The sequence below is a fragment of the Phocoena sinus genome, chromosome 19 (genome assembly GCF_008692025.1).
Source record: "Phocoena sinus isolate mPhoSin1 chromosome 19, mPhoSin1.pri, whole genome shotgun sequence".
In the NCBI taxonomy this organism is placed as follows: Eukaryota; Metazoa; Chordata; class Mammalia; order Artiodactyla; family Phocoenidae; genus Phocoena; species Phocoena sinus.
In genome coordinates this window covers 28,705,732-28,725,556 of record NC_045781.1, presented here as the reverse complement: position 1 = coordinate 28,725,556, position 19,825 = coordinate 28,705,732, and the positions used below count along the sequence as shown (strand labels likewise).

Below are 19,825 nucleotides of genomic sequence, written 5' to 3'. Positions count from 1 at the left end.
TTACCATGAGTTGTTTCTTTGGCCCTTTAAAACACAGCAGTCTCTGACTTTCCCTCTCTCTCGTTCCTGCCACCCAGCTAAGGCTTACTGCACTCTTTCTTATTTGAATCATTAATTTCTATTTCCATCCATGCCAGGAATATTTTTTTTTTTGAGGGGGGGGTTCACTCATTTTCCGTGCTTGTTGCAAATCAAGAGCTTGCAAAGAAAGAAACACCAAGAGCACAAGAATCAGAGAACAGTGTGCCTCCATGAATATCTTTCCAGCTTTGAAAATCCATTACATACTTTGAATAGTAGGTACAGGGATTCTTATACAGAGTAGACTTATGATTTGAGGAAGAATCACTTATTCTTTGGTTATTGTTGTGGTCCTTAAAAAAAAATTAGGCTCACGGGTGAGTACAAAAACCACCCAAGCAGTTAAAGCACAAGCACGTGGCACCCTGTTTACTCTAACAAGTAGCATTACATCAAAACTCAAATTTGAAACTGTCATTTCAACTTATCTACAGCTCACCTCTGTAGGCTCTTTTTTTTTTTTTTTTTGCGGTACGCGGGCCTCTCACTGTTGTGGCCTCTCCCGTTGCGGAGCAAAGGCTCCGGACGCGCAGGCTCAGCGGCCATGGCTCACGGGCCCAGCCGCTCCGCGGCATGTGGGATCTTCCCGGACCGGGGCACGAACCCGCGTCCCCTGCATCGGCAGGCGGACTCTCAACCACTGCGCCACCAGGGAAGCCCTGTAGGCTCCTTTTATGTGTATTCTAAACATGCAAATGTCTGTGACACTAGGACAACAATTAAGGAAACAATGGAAAGTATTCTACTGGCACTTGAAATTTGAGTGAGCAAATGCCTGTCAAGTTTTAATCACAGAACTTTTCATCACATGTATTTATCTTCACATAACTGGAGTAGAAACCTTTAAGATTTACAAATGTTGTTTTTCATGTAAAGGTAGTGGGGCTTCTTTGGAGATGTTATAACCAAAGCGGTTGCCAAAAGGAATAAAATTGCCACTTCCTCTGTTCTAATTACTCAGAGTATTTATTTAACTGATGTCAATACCTTCATTTACTTGAAAAGCGCACTCAAAATTTGATTCACATGGATCTTGAAATACTACTTATTTAGTCCTCTACCACATTTTACAGCGTATATTTAATATCTTCATGACAACCTTGAGAAGAGGTGTGGTGAACATTTGCTGTTTGGGTTGCCTCCCATCCATACCCAGTCCTCCTTTCCTATAAGAGCACCCAGATCTCCTTGTGGGGAAGTGTTTTATGTAATCTTAGAAGTGACAGTAATCACTGTCAACCAAAGTGTCCTGCTTTCCCCCAACAAGGATGTGGGTCAGGCCAACCTGATTCTCTTTTCCAAGACTTTAGACACTTAAGAATGACAAAGAAAGGGGAAACAAATGTGGAGGCAATTTATCTATTTCCTTAGTTTCTACCACCCATGGTCCTCAAAGTATTCCCGGTTTCCTGAACTTTCTGAGTCCAGATCATTCTTTCTTTTGATACCTTGAGCTATCCAATATCCTTTCAATAAAGTTCCATTTTGTTCAAATTCACCAGAATCTGTTTCTGTTGCTTACAATCAAGCACCCTAACTGATACAAACAGGTAACACTGGAAGTAGTATCTTCACTGTAAAGGAAGGATCCACGATAACCTGACTAGAATTAGCCAGGAAAAAGGACCCTGATCTCTTCCTCCTGGACCCAGAATTACAGCTACTATACCGGCGATAAAACCAACTGGATACTCTATGAGCTCCCAGGTCAACATTTTCGGCCCTCCAGCACAGGGAGGAATGCTGCGTTTCTCTAGGCGACGCTATGGCGTGAAACCCAGGCTCCCAGTATCTAAAGCAGGGTTGCAAATTCAAATAGCCATTAGGGCCAGAAAGGTAACATGAATGAGTGAGGCAAGGTTCCTGAAGAGGGCATATGCTCTATCTAAAAAGACAGCCACTACTCAGTCCCAGATAACTCTGCCATTCAGAAAAGCTGTTTTGTCAGTGCCTGATTCACGAATTTTCAAAATAAACAAGAAACCTGTTTTTTTTTAAATGTGAAAACTTGTAATTTTAAAATGCTGGAAGCTAATTTTTAAAATTTTTAGTTTTTATATAAATTTGGTTTATTTTTTAAATTTTTATTGAAATATAGTTGATTTACAGTGTTGTGTTAGTTTCAGGTATATAGCAAAGTGATTCAGTTATACATATATACATATGTATATATAAATATATATATTCTTTTTTTATATTCTCTTCCATTACAGGTTATTACAAGATATTGAGTATAGTTCCCTGTGCTAAACAGTGGGTCCTTGTTGGTTACCTGTTTTATATATAGTAGTATGTATATTTTAATCCCAAACTCCTCATTCATCCCTCCTCACCCCCTTTCCCCTTTGGTAACCATAAGTTTGTTTTCGATGTCTGTGAGTCTATTTCTGTGTTGTAAAAAAGTTCATTTGTATCTTTTTTGTTTTTAGATTCCACATACAAGCGATATCGTATGATATCTGTCTTTCTCTGTCTGACTTACTTCACTTAGTATGATAATCTCTAGGTCCATCCATGTTGCTGCAAATGGCATTATTTCATTCTTTGGCTGTATTCCATTGTATATATACAGCACATCTTCTTTATCCACTTATCTCTCGATGGACACTTAGGTTGCTTCCATGTCTTGGCTATTGAAAATAGTGCTGCCATGAACAGTGGGGTGCATATGTCTTTTCAAATGGTGGTTTTCTCCAGATATATGCGCTGGATCATTTGGCAGCTCTTTTTTTAGTTTTTTTAGGAACCTCCATACTGTTCTCCATAGTGGCTGCACGAATTTACATTCCTACCCGCAGTGTAGGAGGGTTCTTTTTTCTCCACACCCTCTCCAGCATTTAGTATTTGTAGCCTTTTTGATACTGACCATTCTGACTGGTATGAGGTGATACCTCATTGTGGTTTTGATTTGCATTTAATACAAGTTTTAAAGGTTACTTTCCATTTACATTTATTACAAAATATTGGCTATATTCCCCATGTTCTACACTACATCCTTGAGCCTATCTTGCACCCAGCAGTTTGTACCTCCCGCTCCCCCATCCCTATATCGCCCCTCCCTCCTCCCAAACTTTTTTTAAATACCATGTGGGCCAAACAAGAAACAACAATGTCTAAACAGAACTCAGGCAGCTGCCAATTTGCGACCTCTAACGTAAAAGATGTCTAATTTCGGAGAGGTCCTGGCATCAACGGGTATTCTAACAACAGCATTGCTCCTTGTCTGTGATACCCCACCTCACGTACTTAAAGTCGGAAGGAACCTCAAAAAGTCATGTAGTTTATCACTATGTCTGCAGGTACATATTATTTTACCTAAAATGCTTCAAATAGAAAACAAAATACACATCTAGATGGCTCCAAAGACATGATGAAAATAAAATTATTTCTCCATTTGACGGTATTAAAATAACTTTCAAAAAAAGTCATTTATCTCTTCTCTGCCTTTCACATAATTTAAATTTTATCCAGAAGCCCTTGTTTTCCAAGGATCCTGAAGAGCCTCTAAGAGGGGAAGGAGGAAGGATTGAAGAAAGTGAATTTGATGAGGGCAGGGGACCGTGTCTGTTTAGTTACCACTGTATCCCCACTGCTCCCCTAATGACTTTTAATAAATATTTGTCAAATCAGTAATAAAAGCAGGAACTTGAAAAACAAGTATTGCAAAACCGAAGAGCAACGGAAGACTGTCTTCTTTTAGGAAATTACTATCATATAGGCTTAAAACTCATAAAATATATAAACTAAGAGACAGTTATGTGCTCTACCAAGGAGCTCTCTTCACTTCACAAAAGGACTCACTTCCTGGTCTATTTAAATAACTAGCTCCCCTAGTTCTGAGTTTCCCAAACTTTAGCCATTCTAGCTCAGTCTCATAATTCTTGCCATATTTGTATATAAAGTATATAATATTTAATATCAAAGTTATATGTTTATTTCATTCTAGATGGATACTGTTGCTTGCTGAAGGCTCTGAGGCTAAAGCCAGCTTCCTCTTTGTAAAAGAAGACATGAACAAGTACAGGAGAATGTTAGAGACATATCAGTCTAAAAGAAGACCTCCTCGCCACAATTACAGGAATTGAAAAGGAGCTGAAAAGGGAATCACCTTCTCCGAGTTGTCCTCACTATGGGCAGAGTCCTGGAGCGCCACTGAGCATCACCCCGGGTAACACCATGGTCCACATCCCACGCTCTGGATGCACTGCCCTACCTCGATGGTTTCCCAGTACTTCACAGATAAACCTCTTTTCTCCCTAAGTGTATTCTTATATGAAATTCAATATATAAAACAAACTGGAGCAGTTCTCTTTGAAGCTTTGAAGGTATGGAGGACCTGGAGGTTCTCCCTTTGTTGCAGGATATCTCTTCAAAAGCCTTAGGAACTGTGAAACACAATTTGCCAACCTCAAGCCAAGAGTGTTTAAAATAGTATTCAGGTTATTAAAAGTTTATACATTGCTGGTGGGAATGCAAAAGAGTGTCATTCTGGTAAAGAGTCTGGCGGTTTCTTATAAAGTTACACACTCACACACACACACTTAATATATCACCAGCGATCCAATTTCTAGGGCTTTACCTAAAGAAATAAAAACTTATGTTCACACAGAAACATGCATAAAGATGTTGATAGCAGCTTTATTCGTAATTGCCAAAAACTGGAAATAACCTAAATGTCCTTCCAAGGGTAAATGGATAAACACACTGTGATACATCCATACAATGGAATACTCCTCAGCAAATAAAAGGGATGAGCAATTGATATATGTAACCACTTGGATGAATCTCGAAGTCAGTATGCTGAGTGAAAAAGGCTAGTCTCTAAAGATAAAACACCACATGCTTTCACTTATTTAACTTTCTGGAAAAGGCAAATTATAGGGACAGAGAGCAAATCAGTGAGGGAGTTTTTGGAATGAGGGAACTAGTCTGTATCCTGATTGTAGTGGTGGTTATAGGAGTTTATACATATGTTAAAACTCATAGAACTCTATATCCAAAAAAGTTGATTTTATTGTATGTAAATTTTATAAACTTTCATTTTTAAAATTCATTCTCATCACATTTTTAGGACAAGAAAGAATGTAGAGAACAAGTTTACATATAAATATGCCTAAAAGATAAGTAAAAATATAGAAAAACATATCTGGATTACAAAACAAATTCTGTTACAAAAAAATTTTTTTAGATATTGGAAAAGGATGGGTGAACTTAGATTGAGCATTCAGACCCTAAAATTAAATATTTCATAACATTTAGAGTGAAAAGAAGTCCTTGCACAAAAGGAAATTTCAGAGTGTCAAAGGGCATTCTTTTTATAAAAATTACTAGTGATATTTTTATCCTTATAATAGTGTTGGCTCTGCAAGGGTTGGCTTTACACAGGAAATGTTAATAGCCCATTTCACCAGCAGTAGAAACACAGAACTGTCTTCAAACAAGCACCAATTTTTAAACAGTATGCTATTACCGAAACACATTCTCCCTTTCCTCCCCCCAAAATATAGGGAAAGTAAACCATAGGTTTAGGGATCACGCTCTGGAGGTTAAATTTCCTTTCATTAGTGATTCTGTTTCAACCAAAATCTATGGACATGCTGGCCTATCAGGAAAAGACTAAGAATATTCTAAAGAGAGCTGGCTGTTCAAATCCCAGCTGCCACTTCCTAGCTGTGGCCTTTCCCACAATTGCAGAATGGAGATGACCACAGAGCCTCCCTACGGGTTCTTGTGAGGACTAGTTGCCCAGTCCTGCGCCACTGTGATTATGCTTGTTTAGTTTCATCTTAAACGCACTCATCAACCTTGTGCTAAGCTCTGCTATTTTAGCAAGAGGATTCCTTAAAGCGTCTAAGACTTGGAATAAAAAAATTCAAGGAAATCAGGCAACCGCTGAACAGCCACAACCATGAGGAGTCTCTACCAGAAGCCAGAGGCATATCCTCTTTTGCGTATCCCTAGTGGGAAAAAATCTTGATCCCTGGAGGTTGGGTTTTATTTTTAGAATCAGTCCTGATTTCACTGGACCCCACTCCATTAGTAGACCTATCTCTCTCTGAGGCCACTACCCAACACCTGTCCTGTCCTTCTTAGTGTCCTATGGGGGCGGGGGTGCCTCATTCTGAAACCTTCAACTGCAGCCAGCCCGGGGCTCTGCCCTTGGTTCTCCTCTCCTCTCTGCTGCCTGTGCTCTCTGTGGGTGACCTCCCCCTCCAATGGCTTTAGGGGTCCCTGTAGGCTAATGACTTCATGCAGACTCCTACCTAGAAGCAGACCTCTCTGCTGAGTTCCAGCCCCATACAGCCAACCACCGGCTAGCTCTCCTTCAACATACACCTCAGACATGCTACCTCAACCTCAACTCATCCACATCTGAACTGCAATTTTTGCTCTCCATCAAACTTCTCCTTCTCCCTTTACTTCCCTAGAATGGCGAACGACACCACTATCAATGCAGTCATCCAAACTAGACATCTAGGAATCACCCCAGTCTCCTCCTCTGCCTTTCTCTGCCCTCCCTATACCTAAACATCAACACCTATTATTCCTGTCTGTTCAATATGACTTAGACTTATTTCTTCCCCACTGCCATAGGCTTAGTCCAGGCCATCTCTCATCTGGACCATGAAATGGCATCCAAACTAGTGTCCCTGGGTCAATCTCACCCCTTTCATGAATTTACCTCCTACAAGAGGAGTATGTCAGTGTCAAAGGAGACAAGGAGCTTCAGCCTCCAAAAACCCCACTTAAGCCAGAGCAGCTCTGTTCATGTAGCCTTCAGTTATTGCATCTGAGAGATACAAAAAAGTACTTTTTTTAAAGCCTAGATTCCTTAATCTGAAAAAAAAAAAACCCAAAAAATAAAAATAAAAGAACTCATCTTAATATAGGCCCTGCTTACTTCTCAAATCTTAGCTCCTCCTATCTTCTATTCCATATAAAACTAATTGCAGTTCCCTGAAAATACATGACTATTCTAGACTACATATTTCCCGTACCTGGTTGTATAACTTACCAGTAACTACTAATTCTTCAAGAAACATCTCAAATAACACCTCCTCTGTGAAGTCTTGCAGGAACCACAACCTTCCACCACATTAAGTAGAGTGGGTCACCCCTTCTTATGTGTCACCCCTGAGCATCTCACAAATCACGTCATATTCCATCGCAATTAATTATTCACTAGAGCCTGCCTCCTCCAGAGTGTGAGCTCTATGAGAACAGATAGGGTCTATACCCATTTCTTCTTAATATCCTCCAAGGTACCAAGTTACCAAGTTTGGTGCCAGGTCATGAAAGTGGGCTCCTGATAGATGCTTGTTGAACAAATAAAGCCAAATGACATGTCTGGTGAATAAGATGAACAATCCAGTCACAGAGTACTATTCAAGATAAAAAAAAAAATATGTGAAACAAGCTTTGGTTTGATTCAAACTATTCCTGAAGATAAACATAAGAAAAATGTTACAAAACCTATTTTTAAACAAAAGCATCAAGAAAAATTAAGTATTTGCAATCCCTAGGTGACTACATAGAAGGGCAATATTCATTTGGATGGATGTATCTAGAAATAGATAGTTTTACTATGACGCTACGATAACAGTTAATCCATGCATACCCTCCTGATAAGCCAAAAGAAGTCTCACTCTGTCCATTTCAGTAGAGAAAACTACTTTGGATTCTGGCAACCCACAGCATTCTACGGACCTCCAAGAATTCCACAGTGTTTTTAGCTTCTCCTGGCTCAAAACTTAATGCATAAAAGATTAAGTAAAAAATCCAGAAACAGAAAGAGAGAAAGAGAAAGAGAGAGAGAGAGAGAGAGAGAGAGAGAGAGAGAGAGAGAGACCCTGAACAAGAATGAGAAAAGGAAAGCCAACATAAGGCTCTAAGAAGGCTTAAATTTTAGGTGTAAATTCACATCTTTCTTGGAAAAAGTCCCCCAATTCGGAATTAATTCAGTTAAAACTGAGCAATTCACCTAATTCTTGTTGGCTATATTTTTACGTTCAGTAACTTTCAATATGTCCTAATTGTAGGGTATCATAAGGAAAGCACATATGAACATACATGCATTATGCAGAATTGGTAGCATATAAGGTTTTCAGACAGGAATCACTCTGAGATTTAAAAGGAGCATTACGGTATTTACTCATTACTAATAATGGTATATAAGTCTTTAATTTTTTTGATTCCTTTCTGATCTGGAGTAATAGCTTCCGATAGGCCTTCAACTCCAAAACCTAGATTTAATCTTAATCCATCCTTCTTACAAATCAGAAAACTTTGTCCAAGAAAATACATGGAAACAGGCGGCAGTCTACAAATATGGCTGGTGGCTGGTGATCCCTCTGATTAGTTCACTTAAAAAAAAAAAAAAATCTGCTGCTGTTATTCCAATTTCAAAAGCCATATAAACACCAGCATGCCAGAAGTGCATACCTTTCCCACCTTCCCAGCATCTCCCTACCCTCACCACCACCAAAAAAAGTCCTACTGTCATGGTGGGAAAAATGCCGTTCCTAACACTTTTTATATACATAGCTGCCTCATGTTAGGGTTGTATTTCCCCTCTGCACACACAAATTACAAAGATATGCTCTGACTGATAATGAGGGCTAAAGGTTCAACTTGTGAAGAAACTTGCTTTAAGATGTTATCAGCTGGGAAAGCTATTTCCTCACATCAACATTGCCACGGGCTGTCAAAAACCCAACCAGGGCTCGCCTCTTCAAAAGTTCAGGAACACTTTTTTTTTTTTCTCCTTCTTTCTTTCTTCCCCCTCCGCCCCTTTTTTTTTAAAAAAAAAAAAAGAAGAAGAAAGGCACAGAACCCACTGAGATAGCCTTAGTCCCATCAAAGAGAGGTCGATCTCGGGTCTTCCTTCATTTACTGATTGTCAGTTTCAGATGGCTCTTTTGTGAGGCCTCTGCAGCTCAATGCTGAGTGATGCCTTCACATTTTCTAAACTGGACTGGGCACCGCCAAAGATTTCCAGCGCGCTTGGATCCACAGCCCAGCAGAACAAATAAACATTCCTCTCAGCCTTTTTGCCTACTTTATCTCCCTCTCCAGGAGCGAGAGGTTTTGGGGGTGCTAATGTTTACACAATGTTCAAACTTTCTTCCCCCTGTTTCCTGAATTTGAGAAGACACATCCTGGATGACCTCGGCTAAGAGATAACACCAAGTCACCACTGGGTGCCCCGTCTACTGGACTACTTAAGGCTGCCGTCTTCATCCCTCCCCTCCCCCACCCCTCCCAGTCTTACCAAGGAAAGGAAGAGATAAGCTAGGCTGTCTTGAAAGGAAGGCACAAAGGCAGAAGTCTCCAAGAGGCTGCCAACAATGCGGCCTTTTATTCCCACCTAAAGAGACACTTGGTTCAGCTCATCTCAAAGACCCACTTTATGTGCATGAACATCTCAGCAGAGTTTACCAAATGAATCCTCCAAAATGTACCGGGAAGACATATTTTGGCATTTTTCCATTGTGTACTACTGGGATGTGGGAGCTAGTTGAGAATAATCACGAATGCCTATGGGGAAAGAATTCAGGGAAAACGTTTCTTTGATCAGTTTCCTCGTCTGTCAAGGGGTCTGTGTTAATAACACCTAGAGCTCTTGTGATGATTACATGAGATCATCCATCAAAAGCACTGTGCCCAATGCTTGGCATATACAAAATGGTCAATAGATATTAGAAATGGTTACAACCGTCAGCAGCAGCATTTTGTGTGGGGAAAAACGATCACAGAAGATAATGGACACTGATTTTCTTTAAATCCTAAAATACCACAGCAGGGAATCTGCACAATTACTTAACTTTCTGCCCAAAGCACTTTCATAGTGCTTCCCATTTTCTCCTCCTACCAGTATAGAAATCACTACACTTGATGTGTTTCACTAAAAGCTACAGAGCCACAGCAGCCTGTCTGGTACTGCATGAACTCTCAGGACAGCCGTGTGGGTGACCACTGGGATGGCCAGGCTGCTGGAGAAGACAGCCTGCCCCAGACGTTGAACCTGGGGTGCCGAAGCGGTGAGGGGAAGCTAGACTTCAGAACCAAGCTAGACTTCAGAGAAGCTAGACTTCAGAACCCCAAACTCTGGGGTTTCAGATAGTGGTAAAAAATGATCCAGGTGTTTGTCAAGGAAGCCAAGAAGATAGGAAGGAAGGGAGGAAGGAGGAAAGAGAGAGAGCAGGAAGGAAGGAAAGAAAGCAGGAGAGAAATCAGGAAAGAGAAAGAAGGAAAGAAAGAAGAACAGAAAAGGGGAGAGAAAGGGGAAGAAATAGAGAGGAAAAAAGTAAGCAGGAAAAGGAAGAAAGAGAGAGAGAGAGAGAGAGAGGGAGGGAGGGAGGGAGGGAGGGAGGAAGAAAGAAAGGAAGGAAGGAGAAGAAAGAAAGAAAAGGAAAAAAAGGTGAAGAGGAAAGGAAGTGTCGCTTCTAGAAGCCAGCAGCCTGGGCTGTGGCGCCAGCAGCCCTCATCCTGCTACTTTACGCCTGTAACCCCACTGCCTCCGCTGGCACGGGCACAACTAAATGTTGACTTCAAGGCTGCAGAGAGCACTCGACTGATTTTGTACGTGATTAATTGCCAAAGACATGGCTGGCCATATGGAACAGAGAAAAAAGCATCAAGTCATTCATACTTCTGTATGTGATCGCTTGGCCCCCGTTGTTTTAATGTACAGGAAAGAGCTAGTATAGCACAGCCCTGGTGTCTTGCCCCCGACAGCCCATTAAGAAATCTCAAAGCACCTAGTCGAAGTTATGCTGTTGGCTTTTCAATAGCAGCCTAATAAAACAGAAGCCAAGCTTTCCAACCAGTCTTAAATCTTTCACATACAGTACATTAACTACTGGGGCTAAAACAACGGGCTTCTTATGATAGGAAATGGGATTTGATTTCTAGTCTCGGCATACTTACTGAAAGCCTTTTTTTTGGACCTTTATGGAGTTACAAAATCATTGTTCTTTCCCCCCTGTTTTCCAAGGACCCTAATAGATTTGTTTGTTTCAGTACAGTCCACACTTAGTTACTATTACGTGCAGTCTATATAATAAAGCTGATTCATAGAGAGGTGAAAGAAACAGCATAATTATTCTTGCCAAGAGAGCCCAGGAATCATTCTAGTTTCTGAAGCATTCACTTTCCTTCAAAACAGGAAAAAAAAAAACAAAACCTATACACTAGAGGGAAAAGTCTCACACACACACTCTTATTACCCTCACCTCCCTTTCCCATCACTCTGTGAAATGAATCCGTTCAATGTGGGAAAGAAAATCCATTTATTTTCCAGTGGTTCTACTGTTGGCCCCGGGTGACACTCCCCTTCAGGCCACATGGGAAGGTGCCACCTCAGGTACAATTCTATCCCAACTTACAGACTCTTAGTTTTAGTCATTACTAAAATCTTTGCAGACTGTTAACTTTCTGTCTAAGGGGAACAGATATACATTTCCACAATGTTTTCCTTTCAAGGATTTTCAAATGACAGCACTAAAAATTGTAATACCATCAGTAGTTTCCTTTGTCAGCTCTGACATGTGTTGGCGAGGATGACTTTGTTGGCGCTTTTCATTAGAAAATATTTATATAATGTTTCATGTCTCAGGATTTTGAGGTGTTGAAATTATCCTCACCCCAGAAGACACCATCTATGGGAAATTCCACTTGACTGCCTATTCATTAGCAGGGTTGTAATTGCCTCTCCCGCTGAAATGAGCTAATAGCCCATGCAGAGCTCTAAGCCAATAGGAAATTCCCTGCCTCCCGGCTGCCTTGCCTTCCTCGGAAGATGCTGGTGCTTTCCAGGATGAGCCACTCAACTAATAAACAATACCGTGACACAAGAGAGTCTGAGCAAGACTCTTGGAAGAGAGAAGAAGCAAAAGCCTTGAAAGTGACTCAGTGGTGTGGCAATGAAGACACAAGATTTCTACAAAGACAAGAGAGTGTTTTCATTGACCATTATCTTACAGTGATTTGTTTTATTATAGTTATGCTCTATAATGTGTGATGCTGGTGTGATTCCCATTTCATAGATGGGGAAAGCTGAGACTGGGAAGGCGAAATGCCCAAGAGTAAATGCACATCAGTGGCAGAAGCGCTAGTGTGCTAATTCTTTATATTTCTAGCTGACTGTTCACCGCAATGGAAGCCCTACTAGATAATACATAAAAGTATTACATATAATACTTTATATTACATACATATACCTAATAAAAAGTAATACACATAAAAGTACCTTTCTAAAGTCTCATCCATGGAAACAAACCTACCATTGCTGCAAAACCTTCAATAAAGAAAAAGGAAAGGTTTAAATGACAGCCATGGCACAGAGCAATACCACCTGGACCTAGAACTCAGTACGGACATATATATACATCTCACATAATGAATACCAGAATGACAGCCAACTTCTCTCCAGTTACTTCAGCAGTGCCTTGCCTTATCTGTGTCTTTTCGTCAAAACATATTCACTCCACAAATAAGAGCAAGAACTCTCCCAATGCCGCCATGACATACACACGCCCCTAATTCCCAGCCGCCACTTCTAAGAATCTCACTGCACTAATCTATTTGTTGTCGGAACTGTTAATTGAAGGTGAAGAATGGCTAGCTACACCAAGAGCTAAGCAACTGAGCCACGGATGATGTTTGGCCTAAAAGTGGCTCAGCGCCTTCCAATCCTTGGGCCAGTGAAAAGGTACCCAAGATCTCCATCAGATCAGCTCCCCGCTTCCCCCAAGCATCAGTAGCACAAAGGCTGAAGTTGTCTGTTGTGCACACTGGATTATATGACGTGTAAAACATTGGGGGAGAAAGGGAGGGGAGGGGGGAGGCCTTTGAAAAGGAACGGGAAAAAGAAATCACACTTGCAAGAGGATCCAGCTGACAGCTCAGTCGCTAACAAGTGAGACAAGTGAATATGTTTGGAAACATTGTGATGCAGGAAGAGTGCGGGCCTTTTGTCTGCAGCCCTACAGTGTGTCTTTAACCCAAATGCTGCCTGCATCACTGAACATATGTTTTCTACACAAGAACTGAAGCAGAAAAGGCTCTTTGTTATAATTCACTCCTTTGTATATATGGGCTCCCCCCACCCCACCTTCTGCCCATCCCTCTCTCAGTAATATCCAAACCAAAGCCCTAATGGGAAATTTAACTGCTTTGGAGAGTGAAGCCAGAATGTCCCACAGAGATCCTTCTACTGCCCCCAGGCCTTGAGAACTGCTCCCCACAAAGTGATAGTAACAGCGTGGGGTCCCTTCATTCAGTGCTTACTATGTGCCAGGCATCAGCAACAAGCATTTTATCAACATGATCTCATTTCATTGAGAAAACTTTGTAAGTGGCACCTCTATTTTTTAACTGAGGAAACTGAGGCATGGAGAGAGTAAATTAGGGAAGAGTCCAGTTTTAGACACGTGAAGCTGGAAATGCTAGTGGGACATTTAGCAGACAGGGGTACGGAGTATGAGAGAAACATACAGGACAGACTTGAAGATCGGGGGAAATTATACACATACACCCCATTCTGCACTTTAAATGTCACTCTGTCTGAGTTGGGAACTGGATGGCACAGAACTCAAATTTAAGCAAAGCCGATGGGGCGGGTAATGAAGAGAATGTTACAGTGGGCAAATCAGGAGGTCTCTCTTCCCCTGCGGATTTTAGGATGGGGAGAAAGAACACAGGCTCTCGAGTCCAACCGCATTCATGGCTGAGCTGGCCAGGGGCAAGTGACTTACCCTCTCTGTACCTCAGTTTCCTCATCTGTAAAATGAGGGTATTTCTAGCACCCACTTCAAAGGGTTAGCAGGATTCAATTTTTATACATAAGGCCCTTAAAGAATAGTGCCTGACAAAGCCACTAAAATTGATCGTCATTTTTCTACTACCTCAGCCTTTACTTTTCCCTCTCTCCCTGTTCAGTGTTAACCATCTACCCGGTTAAGCCAGTGTCTCTAACCCGGACGCCTTCTGGATGGTGACGACGACGATGATGATGATGGTGATGATGATGGTGATGATGGTGATGGTGGTGATGGTGATGATACAGCAGCTAACATTACTGAGCACTTACTACATGCCAGGTGCTGTTCACATGCATCGTATCATTGAATCCTAAAAATAAGTCTTTGAGATAAAAGTTATTATCTCTATTTTGCAGATTTAAAAAACTGGGATGTAGAAAAGTTAAGTAATTGGCCAAGTTTTACACCATTAGTAAGCAATAGAGCCGAACCTAACCCGTGCCTCAGACTCCAGGGACCAAAGCTAACACATGTATAAACGGACACTTTACAAAGTGCTTTCATGAACATTATCTCGTGTAATCCTCATAAAAAGCTACGCGAGTTAGGTAGAGCAAGTATTATTAACCACATTATTACAGATAAGAATTCTGAGGCTCAGCTACATTAAATAACTCATTCAATATCAAAATTAGTATAGGAGTCAAGCTATGACTGGAAATCAGGTGTTCCAACTCCAGGCCCAACACGTTTCATACACACAGAACACACGGAACAGACTGTTCTGAAGGCAAATTTCCATGTAATAAATCAATCAACCTGAGTCTCTACTATAGGGCGATCATCGGCAAGGCCACCGTACCTGGCCCCCAGGAGCTTATGATCTAGGTAGGTAAATAAAATATATACGTGGGCTGGAGGGTGACCAATGGAGTTACCTAAATTAACTGCTGAATTCAATAAAGCTCCTAGAACTGATTTTGATTAATAAAAGTTACTCCACTCGACTAGACTGCCCTGTTCATGACTGAGCATAACCTTAACATTATCATTTAATCCTGATCTGCTAAGTATTCATCCTTTTCATTCTGAGGCAATGAAAACTAAAATGTGGACCCGTAAAAACAAAGAGAGAACCAATAAATTCCACCATGTATATCTGCCGACCCTTAAAAAGAAAATCTTACTTTTCTTAAGATTCCTGAGGTCAGAGCTATGTCTTGCTGTAATGAAGCAGCTCATACAATTGACAACGTGAGTATTAAAGCTCTAAATGAAGTAACAATGTGGGAGGGAAAGATAATTCAGTTCAAGTCACATGGGCAGAGTTGCTGCACTTGTCCTCAGATATCACTACTCAAGACAAATGCACTCCCTGCCTGGACCACTCTCTGTAAACACCACTGTCTACCAAGTCTTCGGCGTCAGCATTACTTGCTACTTGGCACATAGCTACTCAGAGAACACACACACACACACACACACGCACACACACACACACACACACACACACAGTTGGGAGATATAGTTCTCAAATAGGAATTCAGTATCTATTTAAGTGCTTATCATACCAGCAATTTAAGTACATATTACTAATGCATTAATAGTAGCTACGAAAAGAAAAACACATTTCAGTGGCTACATAAAATATAATCATAAAGGTATTAATAACAATAACGAAAACAACCACAAACACTGTCACTAGTTTGTTGATCGTTTACCACGTGCCAGGCCCCGTCCTGACCGCTTTTCATGTATTCCTCATTATACCCTCATAACGGTTTGGTGAAGCAGGTTTTATTATTATCCCAATTTATAGATAAGAAAATCAAGGCACAAAAATATTAAGTCTCAGTCACACAGCTGACAAGTGGTGGCATGGGGATTCAAAGCCTAGGCAGGCTGGTAGCAGAGTTCACTCCCCTACCCATGAAACTATGTAATGACTCTGGAGCACATCCTAAGAGGCAGGCAAACAGCAACTCATTTAATCCTTCCAACAACCTCACAAGGTTGGTTGATATCATTTACAAACCCATTTTACCAGTGCTTAATAACTGGTCCAGGATCTCATCGCCAGGGGGTGGCAGAGTAAGGGTGGTTCGCAGAACTGGGGTAAACGATGCTAAGTTCTTGACAATGATTTCAGTAACAGACTAGGGTTCAGAAATGGTCTCTACTCGTGGAAGAAGCAGTGGCTCACTTCCTGATTGTCTGAAGTTCCACTTAGACACAGAGACAGAGGACCTGAGGTCACAGGGAAGAGCATCATTTTTTGAATACAGAGGACAACACCAAATGTTTGTCGAGCTTCATCTCTACCAAACTATCTTTCCACCTAGATCTAGTTCAGATATCCAGAGCCTTCCTAGCTATAATGCCCAAATCAAGGTTGAAAATGACAATATCATTTAGGATTTTTTTTCACCCTTTCTCACATTTATGAATATCATATATGAAAGGAATATGAATGCTGGATGGAAACACTTTTTTTTTAATTTTTATTTTATACTGGAGTATAGTTGATTAACAACGCTGTGTTCGTTTCAGGTATATGTTAGTTTCAGGTATACAGCAAAGTGATTCAGTTACACATATACATGTATCTGTTCCTTTTCAAATTCTTTTCCCATTTAGGTTATTACAGAATATTGAGCAGAGTTCCCTGTGTTATACAGTAGGTCCTTGTTGGTTATCTATTTTAAATATAGTAGTGTGTATATGTCAACCCCGCACTCCCAATTTATCCCTTTCTCCCACCTTTCCTCTTTGATAACTATAAGTTCACTAACTTCTGAATGCCAGTATTAGCTAGAAGGTTAGAAAAGTCTTTGAGTTTGGCAGATGCTATCTTGTTTATATGTTTAGTGTCACAGACGGCAGCCATCATTAGATCTTATGTGTGGCTTAAGCGATAGAAATGCATCTTCCTTCTGGTTAGGAACATTCCCAGTGTTCACATGAGCAATTAGTATAAGGACATGACTGAAGGAATATCTACAAATTTATCAGAATTTGTGTCTGACGTTTAAGAAAATGAGATTTTCAACTCTAGGCTTATCAGAAATTTACAATAGAAAACTATGGCTACACTGCATTCACTTTCTTAAATCATTCCAACTGTGATTCGGAGTAAAAGAAACAACCAAGAAAGTTCAACGAGAACACAGAGGGACTCGGCACGCGAGTGGGATACTTGGTACCCAGCAGCAGGAGCCGTAATGGGAATCCGTCCAGTAGTCTGCCTTTGCCCTTTAACTCATCTTTTAATGCTTCCCATTTAGAGAGCTCTGAGTTCTAGAGCCAGAAACTACATTCCATTCATTTTTAGGGAAAGAAAGCAATTATTCCAACTTCAATTGTTAATAGCTTTTCTTATTTTTTAATATATTTATTTACTGGTATTGAATACGGTATAGTTCACGTCCAATATTATATTAGTTTCAGGTGTACAACATAGTGATTCGATGTTCTTACTGATTTTACACCACGGTAATTATAATATTATTGACTACATTCCCTCTGCTGTACATTACATCCCCGGGCCTTATGCTATTTATTTATTTATTTTAATCTTTTTTTTAAACATCTTTATCGGAGTATAATTGCTTTACAACGTTGTGTTACTTTCTGCTGTATAACAAAGTGAATCAGCTATACGTATACATATATCCCCATATCCCCTCCCTCTTGCGTCTCCCTCCCACCCTCCCTATCCCACCACACACACAAAGCACCGAGCTGATCTCCCTGTGCTATGCGGCTGCTTCCCACTAGCTATCTATTTTACGTTTGGTGGTGTATATTTGTCCATGCCACTCTCTCAATTGATACCTTTTAAAAGCTACACCCTCAGTGAAATACTTTCCTATAAACAGGTAGAGACTGTGAGGGCCTTAACCTTAGCTTTAAGAAGGTAATGTGGTCACCACAAAGTTGCTTTGAGAGCCCCAAAGACAACAGAAACCACACTTCTGTCTTGAGTGATACAATCTAAAACCTGCTAATACTACTGCTGTCGGCACGAATCCCTACTTAACTCTAACTGGCTGCACTCAGAACTGTTTTATGCTTTGAGAAGCAGATATTATTGGCTCATCTCATAGAGATAATTGCCTCCCCTGCCTTGTTTAGTGCTTATACATTCCACACCCAAAGATTAAACCGTTGTAGAAAACCCATGATGGGCACAGTCCTTTCATGCTGAAATTGTCTCCGTGAGACTGAGCCGGGACACTTTAACTTTGGGGTTTAGACAATGGGTTTTCTGAAAGGATTAGAAAAATGGGCAACAACTGAACCTCCTCCTCCCTCCTGTTCAAGTCTACCACCTGCTGCGGTATTTTTGTTTCAGTAACAATGAAGCCTTCATGTTTCAGGCTCATATTTAATGTTTGCTGAACTGGTCCCTTTCGTTTTGGTTAACTCTTAAGGAGCAGAAAAAGAGAGATTTTTTTTTTTTTTTTTTTTTTTGCCTAACAAACAAACAAACACACCAACGTACTTTCCTGATTGGCCCCCAACAAAGAAATATATGTGAATAAATATACATGAATCATCGGCCTGCTCACCTTTGTACACCACTCCGGAGTCAGCAGATACTCTATTTATATTTCATAAAGTATTATCGGTCACTAAGAGCCTCAGAACATTTGCAATTTCGTGGTTTGCTACAGTAACAGGTGCTGTGGTAAACAGGAATGTAAAGTGTTAGAAAAAAAGGGGGGGATCACTTCAGAGACATTAAGCAGCTTTAAACACTGACAGCAGAAAGGGAAATTTTTTAAGCAATTCGGTCGGGTCAGTAAAAAGAAACACAGGTCAGAGGAACAAAATGGTACCCCAAAATTCTGCCCATTGATAAATGGGCATACTGTCTCGTGGTTGGCTGCACAGGCCAAGGCGAGGCAACTGTTGGATGAAAACGAAAATATGCTCTCTTTGTGGCACCCTGACAATAAGTTACTTCAGCTTGGTGAGCGCTTGAGGCCCCCATTCTCCCCGTGTACGCGGCTGGGGGATACATTAATGAAAACAAAAGGGTCCATTTTCATTGTAACCATGCAGAGGGTTAAGCATCTGACCTTCAAGTATGGTGTGCTTGTGCTCAGTGGAAAGGTTCTTGACAATATCAACAAGAATTACTGCTGTTTGAGAAAGGGGACACAATTAAAAACAATCTCAGATGCTTGTCGTACAGCTGTCCAAGGTTCAGGTCTGCCTGACCTCTAAGGATGCTACGTGTTTAACGGAGACAATTTAAGATATTTTAGTGAGTCCCTTAACCATTCACCATCGCCATCCTTCCACTTGGGAGTACCTAGCCTTCACCACAAAGTGCTTTTCCAGTAACGAGATTTTACGCTGTGGGGTTTACCCTTAAAGCCATTTACCTCCCCAGTCTGTCCTCCACTTGCTATCTGACCGCCCTGAGAAGCAGCCCCAGGCCAGACCTTACAGGGGACTTGGCAGGAGGGCCGGAAAGTTTGACTTGACAGAACCCAATTCCTTTAAAATAGTTGTTCTCTGTTTTTCTTTTTAAAGCAAAATCTTATCACACTCTACTTTCCAGAAAAGATGTTACCGAAGGCAAGTTTTTCTTCTGTTAAGAGATAATTTATCCGGAAAGAACTTTTCTTTATTTGAACAAAAATATAGTCAGTCAGTCACCTATTTCCCATCTGCAAAAGAGAAAGCACGGAGACATCCCCAACACAGAAACAGGTCAAGGAAAAGACAAACAAACAAACAAAACCACAAGTATTTCTTCTGAGATAGCAGAGAAGACGGTTTGAAAAGAAGCAGAAATTCTGAGGTAAAAGACTAACGCCTTTGTCTCAGCTGAGGAAAACCACCGTCTTCCTGCTGCTTGACCTTTCAGAGTCAGCAAAAGGCTCTGAAACTCTTCCACAAATAAGAGGGTCCCTGGGAAGTGACCACGAGAAGGTGCTGTCCACCACTGGGGTGGGAAAATGCTGGAA

At 40.9% G+C, this 19,825-nt stretch overlaps 1 protein-coding gene across 7 annotated transcripts in view; it reads right to left on the bottom strand.

Annotated features, from left to right (window-relative positions):
* FTO (FTO alpha-ketoglutarate dependent dioxygenase) overlaps nucleotides 1-19,825 on the bottom strand; it is a 377,562-nt gene that overhangs the window by 163,802 nt on the left and 193,935 nt on the right. The gene's annotated exons all lie outside the window — the stretch shown is intronic.